Source organism: Chlorocebus sabaeus, chromosome 1 (assembly GCF_047675955.1).
Source record: "Chlorocebus sabaeus isolate Y175 chromosome 1, mChlSab1.0.hap1, whole genome shotgun sequence".
NCBI classification, from domain to species: domain Eukaryota; kingdom Metazoa; phylum Chordata; class Mammalia; order Primates; family Cercopithecidae; genus Chlorocebus; species Chlorocebus sabaeus.
Genome location: NC_132904.1, coordinates 72,010,328 through 72,032,856, shown reverse-complemented (window position 1 = coordinate 72,032,856; position 22,529 = coordinate 72,010,328). Strand labels below are relative to the sequence as shown.

The following is a 22,529-nucleotide window of genomic DNA, read 5'->3' as shown; positions in this document are numbered from 1 at the left end:
ATCCAACCAAAATGTAACATGGTTGGAGATTCTGATCTGTGGGGGAAACAACATTAGACAAAGAAATACACAGATGCAAAACTTCCAAATTGTGAGAAGCGGGCTCCTGAGGCAGGGGCCGGTCCCATCTGTATCTGTGGCTGGTGGAACAGGGTAGGGCTAAATGACTTGGGCAAGTGATTTAACCTCTTTGGGTTTTAGTTTCCCCATATGTAAAGTGGGGATAATTATAGCATCTTCATCATAGAGTTGTGAGGGTGAAATGAATTATACATGTAAAGCACTCAGAAAAATACCCAGCGCATTATGAGCACTCAGTGCAGGTTAGCTGTTATGATCTGTATCTCCAGCACCTCACAGAGGATCTTAGAGAAAACAGGTGCTCAGGAAAGGCGTTTGGAGTGAATCCCAGGCAAAGGGCAGCTGCTCTGTGGAATGAATGAATGAACAGCCTGCTAGGGACGGGAGGACACAGAAGCAGTGACAACATAGAATGTGACAGGGAAGGCCAGGGGCCTGAGGTTGCCCAGCGCTGGGTGGGGAGGGGAGTCAGGGAAGGCTTCCTGGAGGTGCTGCCCGTGTTGCTGACTTTGGACCTCTGTGAGGTCAGCACTGAACGAGCTGAGAGAGAAGTAGCTCCTCTCCAAAGGTAGCTGGCAAGGGGGAGTTCTTGGGCAGACCCCAGGACCAGAGGACTCCACAGGCCTCTCACTTCCCACCACCCCACACCGTCTCTCCATCTGTGACATTCTGCTTTCAGGGCATGAGGAAGGCGAACAGGCAGGTGGGGAGGAAGTGTGGGCTGCTGGTCTGACAGGCCCAGCTCTTCCCAGGCTTGTGACCAAATCTCCTACAGAAAAGGATAAACAGGCCTGCTTTGAGTTCTTTTATCTTCCTGCTCCCAAGGCACGCCAGCAAGCAGAGGGGGTCTTCCAGCATTAATCCTGCAGCTGTTTAGCTTTTGAACGAGTGGGCTCTTTAAAAAAATGCCACGAAGAATGTGTCTCACTCTCTCACCCAGAAGCCTCAAAGAGAAACTTCTCTCCCACTGACAAGGGAGCCAGGACCCCCCAAGTGTCTTAAAGAAGCTCACCCCAGGGGCAGTCGGATATCAGGGGACCCCTCATGCTGCCTCGACTTGTTGCTGGCTGTGGGGCCTTGAGGACACCCTTATATTTTGCGTGGCTTCTGCCCGTTTTGTAAAATGGGGTCAGGGTAATAAATCCCTTCTTTCCTTAGAGAGGTGTGGGGTAGGGGAGTTTCAGAGGTGGGAAGGGCAGCAGTGGGCATCCAAGCCCATGCCTTTCAAACTTTGTTTCACATTAGAATCATCTGGGAAACTTTTGAAAGTCCTGCAGGCCCCACAATCTCTGGGGCAAGACCCAGGCGTCAGTAGTTGTTGGAGCTCCCCTGGTGATTTCAGTTTGAGAGCCACCTGGCTGCCCTCTGCAGCCTGCCTCCCACAGTGTCCCAAGACAATACTTGCACATCCCCAGGACAAGGAGCTCATCCTTCTGAGGCTACTTCCTCCCCGCAGGACCTCCCTGCCTGGAGAGATGAGGGGAGTGGAAAGACTTGGTAATCCAGTTAACCTGGGGTCCAGCTGCTCCCTGCATGTCTTCTCAGAGCCTTGGTTTCCTCATCTGAAAAATGACAATAACAATCTCTCTGAAAGTGCCACAGAGGCCAGACGAGGCCACACATGGCAAACGTAACCTGACACCGGGCTGGACTGAGACCCTGAACTCCCTGCCCCAGCCACCTGAGGCCAAGTCTCTGAGATTTGTACTGGTTGGGGTGGGATCGACACCCAGCCCTGGGGCCCTTCCCACTGTTCCCTTTGTCTCTAAGAGATAAGACAAGGCGGTAAGCATTTTGTTTTGCTCAGTTTTGCTTTAATGGTCAAAGTGTCAGACTCTCCTTAACAATGAAGCCTTGTCTGAATCTGCTTGTTTTTCCAACCTGGACACCCAACTGCACTACCCGCTTGGGGCCCCTGTCCCACCTGGGAGAACTGCAGAATGTCAGAGGATTTTTTTTTTTTAATCTAGGAAGGGGTGTCCAGGGAACATTGGAGGCCTCTGGGCAAATTCTCGCCATTAACTGACCACAGTTAAGTCATCCAACTCTGCTGTGATTGTGAGCCAGTTCACTAAAATTATTTCAAGGCAGTTACTAGGTGTTGTGCCAAACCCCTATCAGTGCCAGTGAGGATGGCACCAGGCTCAAGAGACCAAAGAGGAGACCCAGAGCCAGCGAATGAAACATGGAGTTTTACTAGGGGCTCACACACAGGGGAGAGAGTCCAGTGGCTGCTGACTGGACCGAAGAACCACAACCACTTGCAGGAAGTGTGCAGTTTTGTTTTGTTTTTGTTTTTGTTTTTGTTGAGATGGAGTTTCGCTCTTATTGTCCAGGCTGGAGTGCAATGGCACGATCTTCACTCACTGCAGCCTCTGCCTCCCAGGTTCAAGCGATTCTCCTGCCTCAGCCTCTCGAGTAGCTGGGATTGCAGACATGTGCCACCACACTCAGCTGATTTTGTATTTTTAGTAGAGATAGAGTTTCACTATGTTGGTCAGGCTGGTCTCAAACTCCTGACTTCAGGTGATCTGCCCACCTCCGCCTCTCAAAGTGCTGGGATTACAGCCGTGAGTCACAGCCCCACTGGCCTAAAAGCATGCAATTTCTATAGCATTTTCACTTAGCACCTCCCCCAACAACTTCCACCTAGCAACCTGCATTTACCCCAAAACAACAGGCCTCAATCCTGTTTGGCCCGCAGGTTCCATAGGATGGGCCGGGAGCTCAGATGTTCCTCATAGATAAGGAATGGATCTCCGGGTTGGCTACTCCCAGATCCCTTAGCTTAGAACCAAACTGCATTCAGGTGCATCTGCCATACAAGGTCATTCTCAGGACTTGCTCAAGTCCAGTTATCTCTGTCCAATATGTCTACCATACAGAAGACAGAAAACTTACGTTGATCCTGGCTTTGTCACTTACTGGCAGGATGACCCTGGAAGAATCATTTTATCTCTTTGAGCACGAGTTGTCTCTCCTGTAAAATGCATTAGTAGGAAGGAATTCCTGGGATTGCCTGAGAAGCAAATAAAATTCTTGGTATGTGGAGCGCAGTGCCTACCGTATACTAAGCACTCAAAAGCTGTTGGTGCATGCACTCACTGGGGAGCTGACCTCTGCCTCCTGCCCCTTCCTTCACTGGCTGGTCCATGCTCCCTATCTTCCAACCTGCTCCCCTTGCCCCACCAGGCCCAGGCTGAGACAGAGGACAGAGGAGGCCTGCACATGTAATTATGGGCATTCCTTCAAACTGCTCTTCTTTAAGAGCAGAGGAGGCTCTGAGGGCTGGACAGAGGAAGACTACAAAAGGGGCCATTGGTGGCAGTGCTTGGTCTCCTTGCCTTGGCACAGCCAGAGAGGGTGCATCAACACAGAGTGACTGGCTCAGGCATTAGGCGTGTGACAAATCAACACAGGATAGTGCAGCACTGAGGGACTAGTAGTGGCTGGGAGCAGTTACCACTCAGGGCTGAAGGAGCAAGGGAAGTGGGCACCTATAGGGACAGGGGCTGTGGGCCATCAGTACAGGGACCCAGTCAACCCACGAGACCTCACAGGGGATAAACCTCAACTGTCTTTTCTCTTTCCTTCAGTCCCCCATCTGTGCTTCCTGTTGGGTGAACCTCTCTGGAAGCCAGCAGCACGGAGCCCACTACAGTCCACAGAGGTCAGTTCCCAGGGCCCCAGAGAAGGTGGAGAGTGGCTCTGGAGAGGCAAACTAAAGACACTTCATCAATCTGTCCCTCGAAAGCCCGGGAGTCCACTGAATACACTGTCCTTAGGACACAGTTTAAAGATCATCTGTTTTTACCATGCCCCTTAATGAAGGAGCTCTCAGCTCTCACCCCAAAGATGAATCAGCAGCCCAGCTGCCACAGACACTTTGGCGAGAGGAGTTTTAGAGTTACCCATCTCTCCATCTCTGCCTTCTCCCCCAAAGCAAGTTACAGGTGGCTTCTGGGGTGACCCTGCCAGGGACAGGGGATCCTCTGGAGTGGAGCAGAAGTCACAGGTAGGCTAGTGTCAGGCAAGCTCAGGTGTACAGAGCAGCAGCCCCAGCCCTGCTGCAACTCGCCCAGCCTGGAGCTGGCCCTGATGTGGCCACTTTATACACCTTCCTTAGAGCTGGGTAGTTATTGCCACAGTTCTGGGGATAGTCCTGAACCCAGAACATGTTGCCCATATCCCGGGTGCCATGAACCATACCACTCTGAGTTCAGAGGGTCTCCCAGGAGCCTGTGAATGTCAGGTAAGAGGAGTGTGGGGCTGAACAGGCCTGGGACAGGCCATGCAGCAAGTGCCACCAAATGCTGCCGGGCCCTGTGATGGGGAGTCTGGGTGTAGAGTTGGGTGGGGGTTGGGGTTCCTGCCAAGTAGGGAGCAGGAGGCATAATGGTGCCAGAGACTAATCCTTGCCCAAGAGGAGGCATGGGCAGGGAAAGGACGGAAGATATGGCACTTTGCATGGAAACCACGTGGGAGGCCCCCACGGGGTGTTGTCTGCAGAGGCACAGCTGGCAGTCCTAGGACACAGAGCCCTTTACAGCTGGCCACCAGTGAGCACTCCCTCTCCTTCCTGAAAGGAACGCCTCTGGCATCTCCTAGCTTACACCTGGGCATCTGAGGTGGCACAGTGAGATGCCCATGGCAGGTGTGGTAACAACACCTGGATCCTCAGAGACTTCCTGAGAAGGGAGGTATGTGGGCCTCAGAGTCAGAGTTCTGGCTTTAAATCCTGGCTCTGCCTCTCTTGAGTGGAACTTAGAAGACATGGGCAAGTAACTTAGCCTCTCTGAGCCTCAGTTGCTCACTTATAAAATTAGAGCAGCAACACTTACCTTCCAGGCTGGTTTGAAAGTAAAATGACATAATGAATGAGACAGCATCCTGTATTTCAGAGGAGATGTTACAGTTGCCCTCATCGTGCCCCCCTTCTCTGTGTTCATGCTTAATGCCTCAGCAGGAAGTTCTTTCTTGAGACTAATTGAAGTCCATTTTACTGCTATTGGAGCCTTCTTCCTCTTGCTGGGGACTCTGCAGAGGCAGACTGAGCCCCTTCTCCATCCAGATGTACCCTGTCAGTGCCTGCAGTGAGTGAAGCAGGGAATTGGGTGACCAGGTGTTGATTTTCACTTGGGGCTTGTGGGCCCAGCCGTCAATGGCCAGAGCCTCTTGACCAGGGCAGGGTAGGGGGTGCATCATCCTAACTCTTCACACTGTTCTTCCTCTCTGTGCTTAATCCATGCTCCAAAAGGGGTGACTTTGGGCCAGTGCAGAGAGCCCTGGGCTGGGCCAGAGCCTGGGTCCTGGCACCTCTGTCTCACTGTGTGGCCCGAGACCAGTTAGCAACCATTTCGGGCCACCGTGGGCCTGCAAGAATATCTGTGCTCTGGGGCCCAGGTCCCTTCAGTGAAGACATATGTAGTTCTGCCTGAAGTCCCTTCTCCTGCCTCTCCCCTGCTGGGACCCTAGCCAACCTGGGAAGGCAGCAAATAGGGTCCTGCTGGTGGCTGGCAGTGGTAACAGCTGAGTCCACCTCTCAGACCAGGACTGCCAAGGGCAGGCTGAGAAATCAAGGTTAGTTGGGTGATTCCTGGTAGGTAGGGTTGTGCCTCCCTCCAAAACAGGGATTTTGAGAGCCTGGTGCTCCCCTTCCTAGCCACTCAGCTGAACTCACCCAGCTCAAGGGCAGTCATGTTTGAGTCTCTCCTTGGAGTGGATCCTTTCCCACATGAGACCCACTTTCATCCCTCATTTTGCAGGTGAGAAACCTCAGGCTCAGAGGGGTGAGGTGACTGGCCTGAGGTCCCACAGCCTGTCGGTGGGGAGTGGTGAGGGTCCCTGGGGCAGCTCCCATGGCACCTGGGCCAGGCCGTGCCCTCTAGGTCCTTGACAGGAGTGGAGCACGGGAGAGTCAGGAGGCTACTAGCCAGGTGGTCTCCTGGTCTAGGAGGGGGCCCCATGGGTTCCAGGGGAACCCTGCTCTGTGGGCCTTGAGGGGTCATCTGGGGCTCCTGGGATTGCTGGATCTCTTTCCCTGGGAGGAAGTTAGCCAAGGAATGCCAGAGGTTGAGAGTGAGGAGCCTAGGAGTTCTAGGCTGTGGCCAGTTCTGAGTGCCCCTGTGAACTTCAGTGTTTAGTTTCACAGAGAGTCAAGACTACTTGTTGCCTTTGGACACATAACAGTTTAACTTTATGAAGCATTCTGACATCTATTGCATCCTCACAGCAGTCTGTGAGAAGGAAGTGTGGGTCTTGTTTGGGAGGGTGGGAGAGTGTGGGCTCTGGAATCAGACACACCAGAGCTTACACCGTGACTCCCATCAACTCTCTGACCTCAGGCAAGTTGGTAACCAGCCGAGTCTCAGTTTGTGAAAGGGACAATTTACCCCACAACAAATTGTTAGCAACACCTGCCTTGCTGACTGTGTGCATTAAGAGAACATCTGTAACTGCTGGGTTAGTGTCTAGTGCCATGTAATAGTTTTCATGATTTTTATCATACCCACTTTATAGATGGGAAGATGGAGGCTCAGAGAAGGAACGTGACTTGTCTGAGGTCATGTAATGACTTAAATCAGTCCTCCAGACTTCTTATCTGTGAATTTTTTTTTCTACAAAACCTCCCTCTCTATCCTCAAGTGACCCAATACCTCATTTATCCAGAACCTTCCATATGTGATGCTGTCTGGATGTGACGTTGTGTCCCCAGTGCCCAACAGCACTTGCCTGGTACACAGTATGTCCTGTGCTTACATGTGTTGATGAATTCATATAAACTGTAAGAAACATTTTTCCAGAAGCAGCAGCTAAGACCTGTGTCTTGCCTTAAAGACTTCCTTCCTTCCTTCCTTCCTTCCTTCCTTCCTTCCTCCCTCCCTCCCTCCCTCCCTCCCTTCCTTCCTTCCTTCCTTTTTGAGACAGAGTTTTGCTCTTGTTGCCCAGGCTGCAACCTCTGCCTCCCAGGTTCAAGTGATTCTCCTGCCTCAGCCTCCCACATAGCTGGGATTACAGATGCCCACCACCATGCCCGACTAATTTTGTATTTTTAGTAGAGACAGGGTTTCACCATGTTGGTCAGGCTGGTCTCGAACTCCTGACCTCAGGTGATCCACCCAACTTGGCCTCCCAAAGTGCTGGTATTACAGGCGTGAGCCAGCACCACCAGTCCTAAAGACTTCTTTGTGCTCTCTATCCCATTAAGAACAACTCTTAACAGTTTTGGTTGGAAACCTTTGCAAAAGAGATTGATCATTTTCTTCCCCTGAACAATGGCAACATGGATGACTCGAGGGACAGGACTTAGGAACCCCAACTGCCTTGCTGAGAATGCTGACACGGCTTGACCCCTGTGCCAGATGACTGTGGGCTGCTGCATGTGTTCAACTCTGGTTTCTGGCTCTTCCCACCCTGTCAGTTCCTTTATTCTGCTGCCCACAGACTTGCCTCCAGAGTGCTGCATCTCTTTCCTCTCCCCTCATGCTTGTGTGTGTGTGTGTGTGTGTGTGTGTGTGTGTGTGTGTGTCTCCTTCCCAATTTGCTGCTTCTACCAGTTTGGGACTAAGAAGTGGAACAGTTGACCTTATTAGAATTGGTTCATGTATTCATTCATACCTATTCAACCAGCCAGCCATTGGTAAGCCTGGGTCACACTGGGGATTCTGTCTGTCCATTCTTCCATGCATCCATGTATCCATCCATCCATCTGTCCTGATTGAGGACCTCTGCAGTGGCTTGTGATCAATCAAGACATTACCACACCCTCCTGGCCATGTATGCAGTGAAATAATGATGCACATAGCAAATGCTGGCACAGGACTTGACAGTTTATAATCTGCCCCTGCTGGCATTACCACGCTGAATCTTCACAACAGCCCTGAGAATAGCATTATCCCTATTTTGCAGATGATGAATGCAAAGCTAAGCAGGATGGGGTCCCCCGCCCAATGGCCAGCAGTGAGCACAAAATCACAGCTGGAACTCACTCAGGTCTCTGGCCCACCCTGTTACTTTCTCTCTCCTTCGTGCTGCATTTGGAAGCTGTCTGATGCCATGTTCATTATCTGTCTCTGTCATGAGCTATTGGTAGTTGTGGCTGAGGTTGAACCTTCTGCCTTTGTCAAATGGTCAGTGCAGGGAAGTGAAGGAAGACACTTCAACCTGCAGACCTTGTCCCACCTGGACCCAGGCACACTATCTAGTCCACACTTCCCAAACTGTCCCCTGAGGAACCCTAGTCCCATGGCATGGGAATGGATTTGAGGATGCATGAGCATACAGATTTGGGAAACACTAGGTCACATAAATCTAAACAGGCCTTCTCAGGGTCTTTAATGTATTAATATGAATTGGGGACCCCAATGGGTGGCACAGTGTGCAGCCAGCCTTTCCTAAGCTCATTTTAACATGCAACTCCTTGGTCAAAGAACAGGGTCTGGACACATCATCTTGAGAAAGTACTGTGAGAAGATCTCATGGGCAAACCCTGACCTTGCTGTTTTGTACAAGGAAGGCTCCAGCTAGAGCTAGTTTCCTGGCCCAGGACTGCATTTTGAGAGAGCATCACAGGGAATACTCTTTAGCCCCAGAAAAGGTTCAGTGGTAATGGTGGAACTTCAGGCAGCAGGGGCAAGTGGCAGGTGGAGATATTTTTATTCTTTCATCCACTAAACGAACATATCTCAGACATCTACTGTGTGCCAGGAACAGAGCCCGCACTTGGAAATGCCAAGACAATCTGACTAAGACTCTTCCATTTCATTTTCCCGTGCCCACCAAGGATTTTTAAAGAAAGACAAGCCTTAAATACATGCTTTAAAAGGAGGAAGTGATTTGTTAATTGCTCTGGGTCATTGCTTTGGGTGGGTGACACATTTACTCAATTCAGTGGAGCTGCACCTTCTTAGTCCCAGGTCCTGAGGGGCAGAGAGTGAGGCAATTCCAGGACCCATTACCCTGGGCAGAGTGCACAGATGTTGCAAGGGAGGTCAAGAGCATGGGGAGGCCGGGAGGAGGAGGGGACGGGGAGGGGAAAAAGTGAGTGAGCTTCCTCCTGGAGTCCATCAGTTTCAGCTTGGGGTTGGGGGGCACTTAAGTGAGGCTCTGCGAAGAAGAGATTGGGGAGTGGGGATGGGCGGGCTCCAAGTGGCTGGGAAGGGCGCTCTTCCAACAGCTGGAGCAGAGGTGAAAGGAGGCAGCACATGACACTGCGTCATGAGGACCCTGTAAGGAGCCCGTGGCTGTGGGAGCAGAGGGAGGAAAAGGAGGTCAGATGGGGCTGAAGAAGTTCCTGGGGAGGATTGTGAGGGTCTGAGCTCCAGCCAAGTGGGTACTCACCTGATGAGCCTCTTCAGAGCTGGTCACATTCATCCCAGTGTCCCCCGCACCTGGCTGGTTCCCAGTGGGTGTTTGTGGACTGGCTGGACGCTCCCTCTGTAGGCCTCGGATTCCTCACACTAGTGGTCAAGCGAGGTCACCTAGCACCTCCCTTCCTACCCTGAAGAGCTCTCAGGAGTTCTGGATGCTTGTGCAGGGGAAGGCCTGACCACTCCCCCGTCCCCTGCCTCAGGGTCCTCTGGGTTGCCCCAGCCAGGCAGGGGCCATGGTGCCCTCAGTGGGGGACAGCCCTCCTGCTGCCAGGGAACTTTGCCCCTCGTGCTTTCTCCCTTCAGCAGTTGACCCCCTGAGCCCAGAAAGACATTCCCAGAAGGACATCCTGTGACTGGGAGTGGTGGTGGAGTTGAGCGCATGCTGCAGCTTAGCACAGGGAGGAAGCTCTGCTTCCATCTATATGAATATGGGCAGCCAGGCACGGTAGCTCACACCTGTAATCCCAACATTTTGGGAGGCCGAGGCGGGCAGATCACTTGAGGTCAGGAGTTCGAGACCAGCCTGGCCAACATGGTAAAACCCTGTTTCTACTGAAAATACAAAAATTAGCTGGGCGTGGTGGTGTGTGCCTGTAATCCCAGCTCCTCGGGAGGCTGAGGCAGGATAATCGCTTGAACCTGGGAGGCGGAGGTTGCAGCGAGCTGAGATCGTGCCACTGCACTCCAGCCTGGGTGACAGAGCGAGACTCCATCTCAAAAAAGAAAAAGAAAATGGGCAAGTGACTCAGCCTCTGAGCCTCTGCCTTCTTGTCTGTTAGTAACTTCCACACTGGACTTTTATGAAGGTTCAACGGGATAAAGTTTATGAACATGGATTGTAAACTGACTTACTCCATAAACAAGTAAACAGTTCTTGCCATTAACAATACTCATTTGTCCAATTTCTATTAATCCCCCAAACCTCTGGACCACTCACCTCTTTTCAGGAAGTGCTCCCTGGCATCAGCTCACTGTTCTCTGTGCAAGCTGCCCCTGCTGGTACATTTTATCCAGGCCAGAGCAATAGGAGCCTCTGAATTATGTACAAGTCGCACACACAGGCCAAAACTGTGTGTCTGCAGCCCTGTCTGTGTTTGAACAGAGAGAAAGATGGTGCTGTCCTTCCTATCTGCTGGGCCCAGGGGCCAGATCCCGCCCCTTCCCTGGCTGCAACCCGGGGGTCTTGGTCTCTGGGGAAGGCGGGTCTTGGTCTCTGGGGAAGGCTGGGAGCACATGTCAAGAACACCCCCCACACCCAACTTGTCTGTCCTGTTTACAGTCTGGGTCTAACATGGCCTGCCCACATGCAGGAGCCTCTCTGTGTCCTGCATCCCTGGGTGGCTGGTGGGCATAGCGCTTGAGGGGCAAAACAAGACAGTCATTCCACATCCCTTTCACTTCCCTGTTCGTGCCAGGAGGTGTCAGTCGGGATGACCAAGATCTTCAATGTGGACACTGCTTTATTTCAGCAGGGCCTCGGGTACCCTCTCTGGGAGGCCTACAGCCTGTCACAGCATGCTGAGTCAAAGCCACCTGCCCAGGGTAGGTGCTGGACGGACAAGGCTAGGTTGTGCCCAGCATCCCTTCTCCTGGAATTCTGGGGGTCCCTCTCAGTGCCCTTGTTCCTGAGCAGCTCCAGATGGTCCTGGCCCTATGTGGGGGGAGCAGGGGCAGACAGCTGGTGAGGCTGGCACCCAGAGGCATCACAGATCCTCCCTCTGCTTAGACTGGCGTGGGGGCCACAGTGGGGGAGGCAGAGTGGCACGCAGGGAGAAAGATATACTGGGATATTGATGTAAACCTAAGCGGATTATTTTTAGAAGATCCCAGTGAACAAACATCAATTTACCCCTCCTCCAACTCTCCCCCTGTCTTAAAAAGACGGAGCAGGAACACACCTGGCTTCCTGTCGTGGTTCCATCCCTGCGCCTGTGCAACCTTGAATTTGTGCCTGGGCCTCTCTTAGCCTTAGCTGGCCTCATTTTAAGATGCCGATGATAAGGCCAACGTCACAAGGCTGGTGCGAGATCAAATCAACCCAGTAGGTGGCATACCCAAGAGGGCACCGGGTGGATGGCAGGCCACCAGTTTGCAGGGCAGATCTAATGCTAGGCCAGAGCAAAGTAATTGGATGTTTTTAGATAGTTGATCTGTGGTCTCTGTAAGCAGGAGAGAGGAAATTTTTGTCAACTTCCTCAAAATGGTCAGTGCAGCTTAGACACATTTTTGTACCTTGTGACTCCACCAAAAGGGCTTCAAAATCACCCAGGTATTTGTTGACCTTTCCTCTGGGACCAGGTAAAGTCACTGGGTGTGAGTCCTGAGTCTGTCATATTAGCCAGGTGACCTGGGCGAGTCCCTTGTCCTCCCTGTCCTATAAAATGGAGGGAACAAGTACCTAATTCTCAGGATCCTTGTGAGCTTCAGATGAGAAATAATCTAAAATCCTATTGGAGGGAAAAAAAAAAAAAAAAAAAGCTACTGATAGATAGTGGGTGTTGGGGGATGACGGCCCAGAGTGCAGGTCAAGGGCTCAGGCAGCCGAGGCTGAGTGTCCCGTCCTGAGGACTGGCAGGCTCTGTGATGGTCAATGTGTGTGTGGAGCCTGATTTGCTTTCCTTAATGGGACAGCTGTTTAATTAGCCTCTGAGTGTTCCTGACAAGTGTCCCTGTGATTGTCCCCAGCATCTAACAGGGTCAACTCTCTCCAGACCATGTGTGTGCTGAGCTGGCCAGCCTTGGGTGTGAGGCATTGACCCACTGTCCCATCCTCTGATTCTTGGCTTGTCACTCAGATGGCCTCGTGGGGCAACCACTGTACTGGGGACTAAGGGAACAGGAGACAGCCCTGCCTTAAGAATCCTGGTCTGGGCTGAAAAGGAGGAATGCAGAAAAGGCTCGGTGGCTGTGACCCAGTGGGGCTTGGAGGCAGCCAGTGCCCCCCAGCCTGGGAATGATTCTGCCTGGCTCTGCCACCAATTCTCTGTGTGACCTTGATCATAGGCCCTTTCTCCCTCTGGGCCTGTTTTCCCCTCTAAATGATGTTGGAAGAAGTGGTCCCAGGAAGCTGCGGCCTACAGCATAGCAGGGTGAGGGGAGCAGTGATCTGTGAAGCCAGCCCCTGGGGTTCTCAGCCCGGCTCCTGCACTTTCCGGCCTGTGACCCTGGGTAGCCCACCCAGCCTCTCCATGCCTCCCTGACAAGGGTATGCTGGCCCTGCTGGCACAGAGCAGACACTGAACACCCTGCCCAGCAGTATCTGGCATTGGTGGGCCCCAGGGCAGCTTTGACCCTTCCCCTCTTTCTTTCCCTGTTTGTCTCTGCAGTACCCAGAAGTTCCCCAGGGAGTCTTGCCCCAGTGGATGAGGGGTGGCATAAAACAAGTGTTGCTGACCTCAGTGCCGAGTCCACCATGCTGTCTGTGCCACTCCCCTGCCTCGGGACCCCAGGATTGGGTTAGAGCTGGCCATTCTCTGCCTCTTAAGGGCTGGACGGAGAAGGGGAGGGGGGCAGGGGCAGGGTACCCACTCTAGAGCCCAGCATCCTGTCTTTGTTGGCATCTTGGAACCTTGGTCCTTAGAACCGTGGACTCTTTCAGTTCCCAAATCTTGGAAGCACTGGATCATGGAACCATAGAATCTTGGTGATATGAAATCCAGACTTGGAGGTGGCCTTAGTGGTCACAATCCAAACCTTCATCCAGCCCAGGCAGCCCCTCTGCAGGCTCCGTGAACACTCTGGCAACTGGGGAGTCATCTGTAGTCCCCTCAGGTAGGTCTTGGACTTCAGTCAGATCACAGAGCTGCCCCTGCCCTTCCTTGTGGTCTTGACTGACCACTGTGATGGCGTGCCTGGGGCTGGTTAGTGCTAATGGACAGCTGGGATGGAACCAGGCGCCTGCTCAGCTAAGAATAGAAGGCTTTGTGTGATTTAAGTAGCAGCCAGATCATATCAGGCCTCCCAGCCAGGCCCCAGGGAGCTTATTAGGCGGGATCTGGGGCCACCCTGGGTCCTCCTAGGTGGAGGGGAAAGCCACTGGACTTCCCCAGGGTTGCTGTCTTGTGTTTACCTGATGATGAATTTTCCTTTTCCCATCAAGTAAGTTCATCCCTCCTCCTTCCTCCTCCCTGGGGCTGGCTGAGGAGCATCACCCAGTGTTCCTGGGGGGAGTGTCTTCTGGGAAGAGCTCAAACAAAACAAAGCGTCCCTGAGAGGAACAAACAGATCGATGAAAATGTCTTTGGAAGGGAGAGAACAGATGATGGCGACCTTTTATTGAGTGCCTACTGTGTGCCAAGCCCTTGGCTCAGCATTTTGTTCTCTTGCTGTATCTGACCCTCCCAAGGGGCTCTGGAAAGGGTCCTTATCCCCATGATGCAGATGAGAACACAAAGGTCCAGCTGGTACTTGGTGGAACTGATACTGGAACCAAGGACTGCCCTGCCCCGTTCCTTCTGGGGGAGAAACGGAGTTCCTGAGAGCTAGGGGAAAGAGGCAAGAGTCAGAATTCTTGGAGAGAGCCCTAGGCATGGAGGATTTTGTCTGTCTGACTGCAATGATTCATGCTTTACCTTATGTTAGAGTCTTTTCCACTTTTGGCAGCATGGAATAGGAGAAACGGTGCTGGACTGAGGGAGGAATTACGGCGCTATCACAAATATAGTAGGTGCAGGCACACGTTGGTTAGGTTTGAATTAAACCAAATCCATGTCGGTCTCAGATTTCCCTTCTGTGAAGTGAGTAGAGGCTGCCTGGGGCAGGATCGTGAGGCTGCAGCTCCAGATTCCCGGTCTTTTGACCAGAGAGTGTCCTGTTCCCTGCTCTCTGCAGGTCTCTGGTGCGTCTTGCCTCCCCTTGAGAGATTATGCCCAGTGTGAGAATTGGAAGGACACCTAGGAATCGCAGGTCACTCTCTGATGGTACGGACAGGAAAACAGGAGCCCCACAAGGACAAGGACTGGCCCAAGGTCATGCAGTGAGTGGGCCTCAGAGCACATAGTAGTTGTTCAGGAAATCCCTTCTTCCAAGCCAATGCTTACTCTCCTGTGGGGCACTGCTTTTCGGTGGTGATCTGGAGAGCCAGGTGTGGGGCGGCGGGCTGAGGCAGCTGGATCCTGAGAGGGAGGCAGGGGCCAAAGGTCCAAGCCTCTATCTGTAGTGCCCCAGGCCCATCTGTGCTTGCCCAAATCCTGCCCAGCTCAAATGCCCCCTCTTCTGTGAAGCCTTCCTGGACTCCCCTTCCTAATACCCTTTCTAATCTCCCTATCTACCTCAAGAGTGAGAGTATTTTTTTTTAATTGTATTATTTTATGTTAACAAACATAAAATGTACCATAGTAACCATGTTAAATACAGTTCCATATGTTAACTATATTCGCATTCTTGTGCAACAGATCTCCAGAGCTTTTTCATCTTGCAAAACTGAGACTCTACCTATTACACAACTACTCCCCATTTCCCCCTCTTTCTCTGGCCCCTGGCACCCACCATTCCACTTTCTGTTTCTGAGTTTGACTATTTTAGATACCACATATAAGTGGAAACATACAGTATTTGGCTTATTTCACCTAGCACAGTGTCCTCACGGTTCGTCCATGCTGTAGCATGTGGCGGGATCCCCTTCTTTGTTCGGCAGAGCGCTGCTCCATTGTGTGGCTAGACCACATTTTTCTGTACGTTCACCTGTCGATGGACCTTTGGGTTGCTTCCACTTCTTGGCTCTTGTGACAAGAGTGGGGAGTTTTGAAGTTGGATGGGCCTAGGTTGGACCCTGGCTTTTAGCCTCCCTTTAGCTGGGTCTAAGGCCATCCTCACCTGCCACTGTGCCCAGTGGGATTGCTGCAAGGAGTAGAAATTGTTCATGTTGAAACACTTGGCATGCAGCAGGTTTGCAGTGAATAGTAGGTGGGATTCATTCTTGTTATCCACTTTCTCTCTAGGGACAGGTCCCTTTTGCCCATGGCTATAGGACCCACAGCTCACCTGCACCCCATCCATGGGGCCAGCTGAGCACCTGATGAGTCTCAGAATATTGGAGCTGGAGAGCACCTGTACACAGAGAGGGGCATGGACTGGACTCATCCAAGTTCACACAGCCAGTCAATGGCCATGCCAGGATTCAACTTGGCTCTCCAGCCTGGGGACCTTCCCTCTGTAGTCCCTGAGATCCGCAAGCCTTGTCCTTAGGAGGGATCAGCTCACTAGGGGCCTGTGTCTAATCCTGCAGCATTCAGGGCTGGGCGAGGCAGGGGGCTGGGAGATGAACATCTCAGGAGGCTCAAGAGATGAGCGTCCGTAGTGGGCGGAGGCCAATGGCACCTGCTAGTCTCCTCTGATCACCTGACTTTCCCCAGGGCTGTGGACAGCAGAACTGCTTCAGCAACAAGGGGGCTCACTTCAGACTCATTTGCATGGTACAGGCTCTCTAAGGTCCTTGCCTCGCACCTGGGAGTTCATCTGGTTTTGCTCACTTTCATTCATTCATTTGCCTATTCCTTCCTTTGCTCATTTATTCAGCAACCACTCCCTGAGAGACCAATCAGACCTTGCAGGCACTCAGTATGGCATAGCAGTGAATGGTGTGGATTCTGAGGCTAAACTGCCTGGGTTCAAATCCCAGTTCTGCCAGTTACTACCCCTGTGACCTTGGACAAGTTGCTTAGCCTCTCTGCCTCAGATCCTTCTCTGAAGTGGGGAGAATGATAGTTCATAATTTATATTTGTTAGTTATTGTTGTCACATAACAAATCACCCCAAAACTTAGTGACTTTATATAAGAACAGTCATGGCCAGGCATGGTGGCTCATGCCTGTAATCCCAGCACTTTGGGAGGCTGAGGCAGGTGGATCACCTGTGACCAGGAGTTTGAGACCAGCCTGGCCAACATGATGAAACCCCATCTCTATTAGAAATACAAACATTAGCTGGGCATGGTGGAGCGCACCTGTAATCCCAGCTACTCACGAGTCTGAGGCAGGAGAATCGCTTGAACCTGGGAAGCAGAGGTTGCAGTGAGCTGAGATGTCCCACTGTACTCCTACCTGGGCGATACAGCGAGACTCTGTCTCAGGAAAAAAAAAAAAAAAAAAGCAATCATTGTCTCACAGTTTCTATAGGCCAGGAATTTAAGTTGGACTCAGCCTTGGTCTAAGCCCAGTGGCTCTGGCTCAGGGTCTCACATGGTTTCTGTCAGATGGCATCTAGAGTGAGGAGGAGCTGGGGCACTCGGAGGTTGGCCCGGCTTCTCTTGCTCTTTGCATAGTCTCAGGCCTTCCTTTCTCTCTCTGCGGGCTTGTTTGAGCTTTCCCACAGCAAGGCAGCCTCAGAGCAATCACGGTGTCTACATGGTGGTGCAGGACTTTAGCAGGAGTGTCCCAGTGAAGGAGGTAGAAACTGCTTCACACTGGATGACCGGTCCCTGAAAGTGCCATAGTGTCACCTCAGCCATTACTCCCAAGCCCTCTCACATTCAAGTGGGGGTGACAGAGACCCCACCTCTCTCTATGGGACTGGTGTCAGCATCACTCTGTAAGAAGACGGTGTAGGATGGGAGACATTGCTGCAGATGTCTTTGGAAATACAATCTGTTACAATTGTGAGAGTTAGATGAGTAAACGCAGGAAATGCCTAGAACAATGCCTAGGCATCGTATATAAATGGTAGCTAGATAAAACCAAGGGTGATTTTGACCATATGCAACTTGTTCATGATGTGCTGACTGTAGGATGTGACTGCCACTATGGAAGCCAATCCACTGAATAGCAGCATTTCCCATTTGGGTATTGAGGGATCTATAGGAGTTCACCAGACTGAGGCAAGCAGAAAGGCATTCTACACAGAGAAATTAACTTTGCAAAGGTGTCAAGCTGGAGAGAGGAGTCCCTGGAGCAGGAACTTAGCTGCAGGTGGCAGGGCTGGCCTGAGGTGAGGAGTGAAGGAAGTGACTGGAAAGCCCAGGTTGAGAAAAGTTTTGCATGTAGGGTTTGTACTTAATCCTGAAGGTTCCAGGATGTCCGTCTGTTTCTCAGGCAGCAATATGAGAGGCGTGAGTGTCATCATGAGGAAGCCATTTCTGAGACCGAATCAACAGGATCTTGGGAGATACTGGACTTGGGCGTGTAGGGAGAGGTCAGGACTGATGGGGCCCACTCCCAGGTGTTTGGCACGGGTCGTTTACATCGGTTTTGAATGTGATGTGCATACCTACCCTGGTTTGCTTTCTCTCCTTTTCCAGTATATTAGAAACTCTGTGATTGTTCTCTGCTCAGATTGGCTCTTTGGTAGGGGAGGGCGGAAGTGTAACTCCCTTGGCAGAGGGGTCTGGAGGAGCCTGGCAGGGCCAGTGGCCTCTTCCTCTGCCCCCAGCCCCATCTGTGGAGAGTGACTCCTGCTCCCTCACTCTTTCCTCTCCCAGCACCCCTCCCCCTCTGATCACAGCCTCAGAGTCCAAATGAAACCAGCCAGACTGTTCAGGGGACTGTTGCCACGTCTTCCTGAGCCCCTGCTCTGGAGCCCCAAGCACCAGCCTGGAACCCTGGCTGAGCCAAAGGCGTCACCCCTGGAGCAGGTGACTCTGAGCGAGGCCATGGCCCGGGTCTGTGTTTCCAGGATGTTTACGTTCCTGTGGACCTGTCTTTGCACGGCTCCATTACTTCCGGGAGCCTGTGTGCTCACGCCAGTGTGCCCACTCGTGTCACCCGTGTCTGTCCGTGAATATGTGCCCTCTGTCTTTTTGGATGTCTCTGTGTGTTCGCGTGTGTTTGCACAAGTATGAGGTGGGCCTCTTAGGCTCTCTCCAGGGCCCCCATGGTATCTCCTCATAAATGGCAGGCAGGTTAGGGTGCTCTGAAGGGGGCTAAGTGCGAGGAGGGGCTGAGCCAGGGGATAGTCCTTGCCCCTGGGGGCCTGTGGTCTGAGGGAAAATCCAGACCTCACCAATGTGGCACACTCAGCAGAAAAATACAAATTTCTAGATTTGAGAAACCTCTTTGGGAGCGCTCGTGCTGCACTTGGCCTGGATGTTGGGCACCCAGGGTTAGACAGACCCTGCCCCTACCTTCCAGAGCCAGCCCAGGCAGTCAGCTGTGCAGTTGGACACTAGTGTGGCTGCTGAATGGATGGCTGTACAGGGCACATGAAAACAGGTGAAGGCATGCCCGGGCCTGCTGGAGAGTCAGGGAGGGCTTCCTGCAGGAGGAGTTTGAGTGGCGACTCCAGGGCTGTTTGGGGGATGAGAGGAAGGAGATGGAGAACAGAGCTGGGCTTGGCGTCAGATGGCACTGGAGGATTTGAAGAGGGAGATGGGGAGGGTGATTCTCATCTTCCAGGCCTGGAGGTTGGAGGGAATGGAGGTGCCTTGAAATGCGTGGAAAGGGAGAGGAGTTCCCATTTGGCCACTGTGGGTGTGAGCTTCCTGTGGGGTGTCCAGGTGCAGGTGACCAGAGGGTTGCAGGATACTTGAGTCTTGAGCTTGGTCCAGGCAGAGACGGGTGGTTGAAGCCATGGGGTGGATGATACTGCCAAGAAGGATATGGTGGGCAAGGGAGGGAAAGGGGGCTTAGGATTGAGAGCAGCAGCATTCAGGTGTGGGCAGAGAGACAAGCCAGCAAGGGGCTGGTGAGGTGGGGCCAGAAAGGGGGACGAACAACCGGGCAATCAATGTCCTGGAATCCAAGGAAGGAGACTGGTTTTAGGAGGGCGAGTTCTGCAGTGTCAGCTGAGGATGGAGAAGTGCCCCGTGGATTTACCCACACAGGAGCCATTGTTGAACTTGGTGGTAGCAGAGGGTATAATGGGTTTTGCAGTGGGTGGGAGGAAGTGGAGATATGGGTGTAGACAACTCTCAAGTTTGAATGAGAAGGAAGGAGAGAAAGGGAGGAGAGCTGGGAAGGGGTGCCGGGGATGAACTGCATGAGCCCCAGGCTGCTCATTGCTGACTGGAAGGAGCCAGAAGAGGAGAGAGGAGAGGCCAGAGGGAGGAGAGAGGGTAAACTGGTCATCTGTAGACACTCGCCTAGTCCTCTGCCTGCGGCAGGGAGGGTGCCTGGAGGGGGTGGTGCTTTCTGGAGGAATGGTTGTGGAGGGCTGAGGGTGGAGGAGGTGCAGTGCTGGGCGGGTAGCCTTCAGTCCTGCCCTGACCTCTGCCAGTCTTCGCATCTGCAGAGTAGGGTGGTAGCAGCCACCCTGGGGCGTGGGGAGGATCCCAGGAGGCAGAAGCCCCACTAGCTCAGAGCATCCTCATAAACCAGGTTCAGGTCAGGAGTTGAAGCTCAGGGCTGGGCGGGGTTGGCCTCTGGTGGTTTTTGTATCTTCAGTGCTCACCAAAGCTGTTTCGTAGACACTGCAAACAAGAAAGGCCTGGGAAGGTCAGGATGTGGATGGCCTGCTTCCAAAGAGGCCACACCCAACCCCATCTCTGGGCCCAGCTCCCAATTACAGGGAAATTCTTCCTTTGGGTCTAGCCTAAGTTTTTCCCGCTGTGCATTCCCTTCTGGTGAACTTGTTCAACCCTGCTCCATGGAGCCAAGCCTATCAGCCGACCACTTGGAGTGGTGGCCAGTGTTTTTACAACTTGTTTTCATGAGGATTATTTGAAGTCTCCTTACATTCCCAGAATGTCAGACCCGCCCTGATTCACAAGGATTGACCAAAACAGGGTCTGAGCCAACCAGAGGAATCTGAGGACTTAGTCATCCCCGTTGGATCATCTGCACATTCCTTTCTTTCCTTCCAGTTAAAAAAAAAAAAAAAAAAAAAGGAAAAGAAGAAAGAAGGAAAGTTAGCCTAGATGACCAGAAAGGGACAGCGGCATTTGGGGATGTAAACAAACTCAGATGATGCTGGCTGTGGATGAAGGGGTGGGGCCTGAGGGGTCAGTGCTTGGCTTTGCACCTGGCAGACATCAATTCGCGTGCATGTTCTGCTGCTTGCAAGATGGGGATCTTTCACAGGATACTCTTCATGTCTCTGAGCTTCGGTTTCCTCATCTCTGAAATGGAAACATTGATGGCACCCACCTCAGACACCTGAAGCAGACCTAGAAGCAGACCCTGAGGCAAGGATTCGTGTGACAGTGATTCATTAGGAAGCTTCCCTGCTAAGGGAAGCCTGCTAAGGGAATAGGAAATGTAGAAGCAGAAAGAGAAAGAGGAGAAGCAAGAGGCTATTTCCAGCCAAGCTCCATAGAAGAACTTTGACTTTGTCTTCCAGAGGAACTCTCATGGGGACACTGTAGGTCATACCCTAGGGCTGGCCCTCCAGGGGCAAAGATGCTGGAGAATTCATATAATCCTGAGTCAATGGATTATATGAGATAAAGCATGTAAGGTGCTGATTGCCCAGGACCTGGCACCAGCAAGTGACAGCTATGAGAAAGGGGTGTGCAGAAGGGGAAATCCCAGGCTGTGTGGTCAGCAAGGGGCAGTGCCTTCTGAGAGCCTGCCTGTGCTCCACTGCTCCTGTAGCCCCAGGTCTTTGTCTGTCAGCTTTTAGAGGCAAAATCCCACAGAGCTCCCGCCCCCATTGTTCTCCCAGATGACTTGGCTTTGGGCAATCTCTCCAGTCAGTCCAGGTCCCTCCCAGCCCTAGAGGCCGGCCCTGGTGCCCTGCTGTAGTTCTCCCTTCCAGCCCACCCACCCAGCCTGAAGGGCATCAGTGATGATTACGAGGTGGGACAAGGCTTAAGGACAGAGATTAGTTCAAGGCCATGGAAGCACCAAATGCCCATAGAGGAAATCGAGGCCATTGTGGCCCATCCCCGCCTGAGTCGAATTTGGATTTGACTTTTCTTCGCAGCCCACCCACTCTGTGTTTCCATAGAAGGTACTCAGGGATCGATCGCTTGGGGGAACTTGCGTGGGTCAACACATTCCAGGAACAAACAGGTTGCCCTTCCTGGCTGTACTGACTAAATCCTAAGACTCCGACTATGTGACTCTCACTTTCACTGGTGATATCGGGCTGGGTTAGCCCTCATGGGACCCACTCTTACCCTTCTCCTGTCCCCTGTGATATCACAAGAGATGTTACCCATGATCTGGCCTCCCTACTCAGGCCTCTGGGAGTCAACCTCCCCCTCCACTCCCCCCACCCCCAACAGTCCATGACAGGCCTGGGTGCTAGTCCACACTCTGTCACCTGCTGTGTGACCTTAGCCAAGTCACCTCCCATCTCTGAGCCTCGTGAGGTACCCTATGTTTGTAACCAGTTTTGTATGTGCTCACCTAGAAATCAGGTGATTGTAACATGGTATTAATCCCTGCTTGACGCAGTGGATGCCCAGAAAGGTGAAGTGATTTGCCGGTGATCACACAGCAAAAGGGCAGAGAGGACTAGGACCTGCTTCCAACCCCACGGCCAGTTAAGTGAGCATCCTACTCTTTTATCAGCTCTGCTCTGGCCCCCCAGCCCCTCTTTGATTCTGAACTTGAATTAAGCCCCTAGTGGTCAGGATCAACTGAGCCAGGCACCGAAGTGGTCAGTCACTGCTGTAAACTCATTAACTCATTTGATTCCCATGTATTGAGTACCTATTGTATAAGGGGTTCTGTGCTCAGATAAGTACAGTTTAACTTTCACCAGGTTTAACATAGAATCCACTGCAAAGGCTTGGGGCACCTGCAGGTGCCAAGAGTGAGGGTGTCCTTAGGGTGGTGGTCCCAGAGGAGAAAGTGGTCTAGAAAGTCTAGAGCCCCCTCACTGTCCAGGAGGCAGGCAGGGAGTGGCTAGGTTGGGGAGGTGGATGTCAGGGAAACAAGTTTGTTCACTCCTGGGTATTCACTGCTGTCTGTGGTGGGTCCAGCACTGTGCCAGGCTGGGGGTGAGGCTGGGAGACAGCTTTGATTCACCATCAAGGCCTCCACCCCTTACGTGTCCTGCCGTCTTTGTTCACACGATGCGCTTGGTATGTTTGTCTACACCATTAGCTCATGGGCTCGTCCAGCAGGGGCTCTGTCTGTCTGCTGGGCATACAGGAGAGCTTAGGAAATGTGTGTTGGTGACTAGATTTTTGGTGTCTAGACTGGCTTGGTAGTAAGAGTATGAATCCAGGAGACCCTAAATCCCCTCGAGCCTCTGTTT

The 22,529-nt window shown here is 52.4% G+C and overlaps 1 protein-coding gene across 2 annotated transcripts in view; it reads left to right on the top strand.

Annotated features, from left to right (window-relative positions):
• Nucleotides 1–22,529, top strand: part of GDPD5 (glycerophosphodiester phosphodiesterase domain containing 5) — a 90,833-nt gene that overhangs the window by 6,063 nt on the left and 62,241 nt on the right. The window contains exon 1 of one of the 2 annotated variants that reach the window (XM_073019535.1): nt 3,679–3,751. The exons of the other annotated variant lie outside the window; for it this stretch is intronic. The gene's annotated coding sequence lies outside the window, so the exon portion shown is untranslated. Of the gene's footprint in view, nt 1–3,678; nt 3,752–22,529 lie in introns of those variants that run through there. 2 annotated transcript variants of the gene reach the window in all.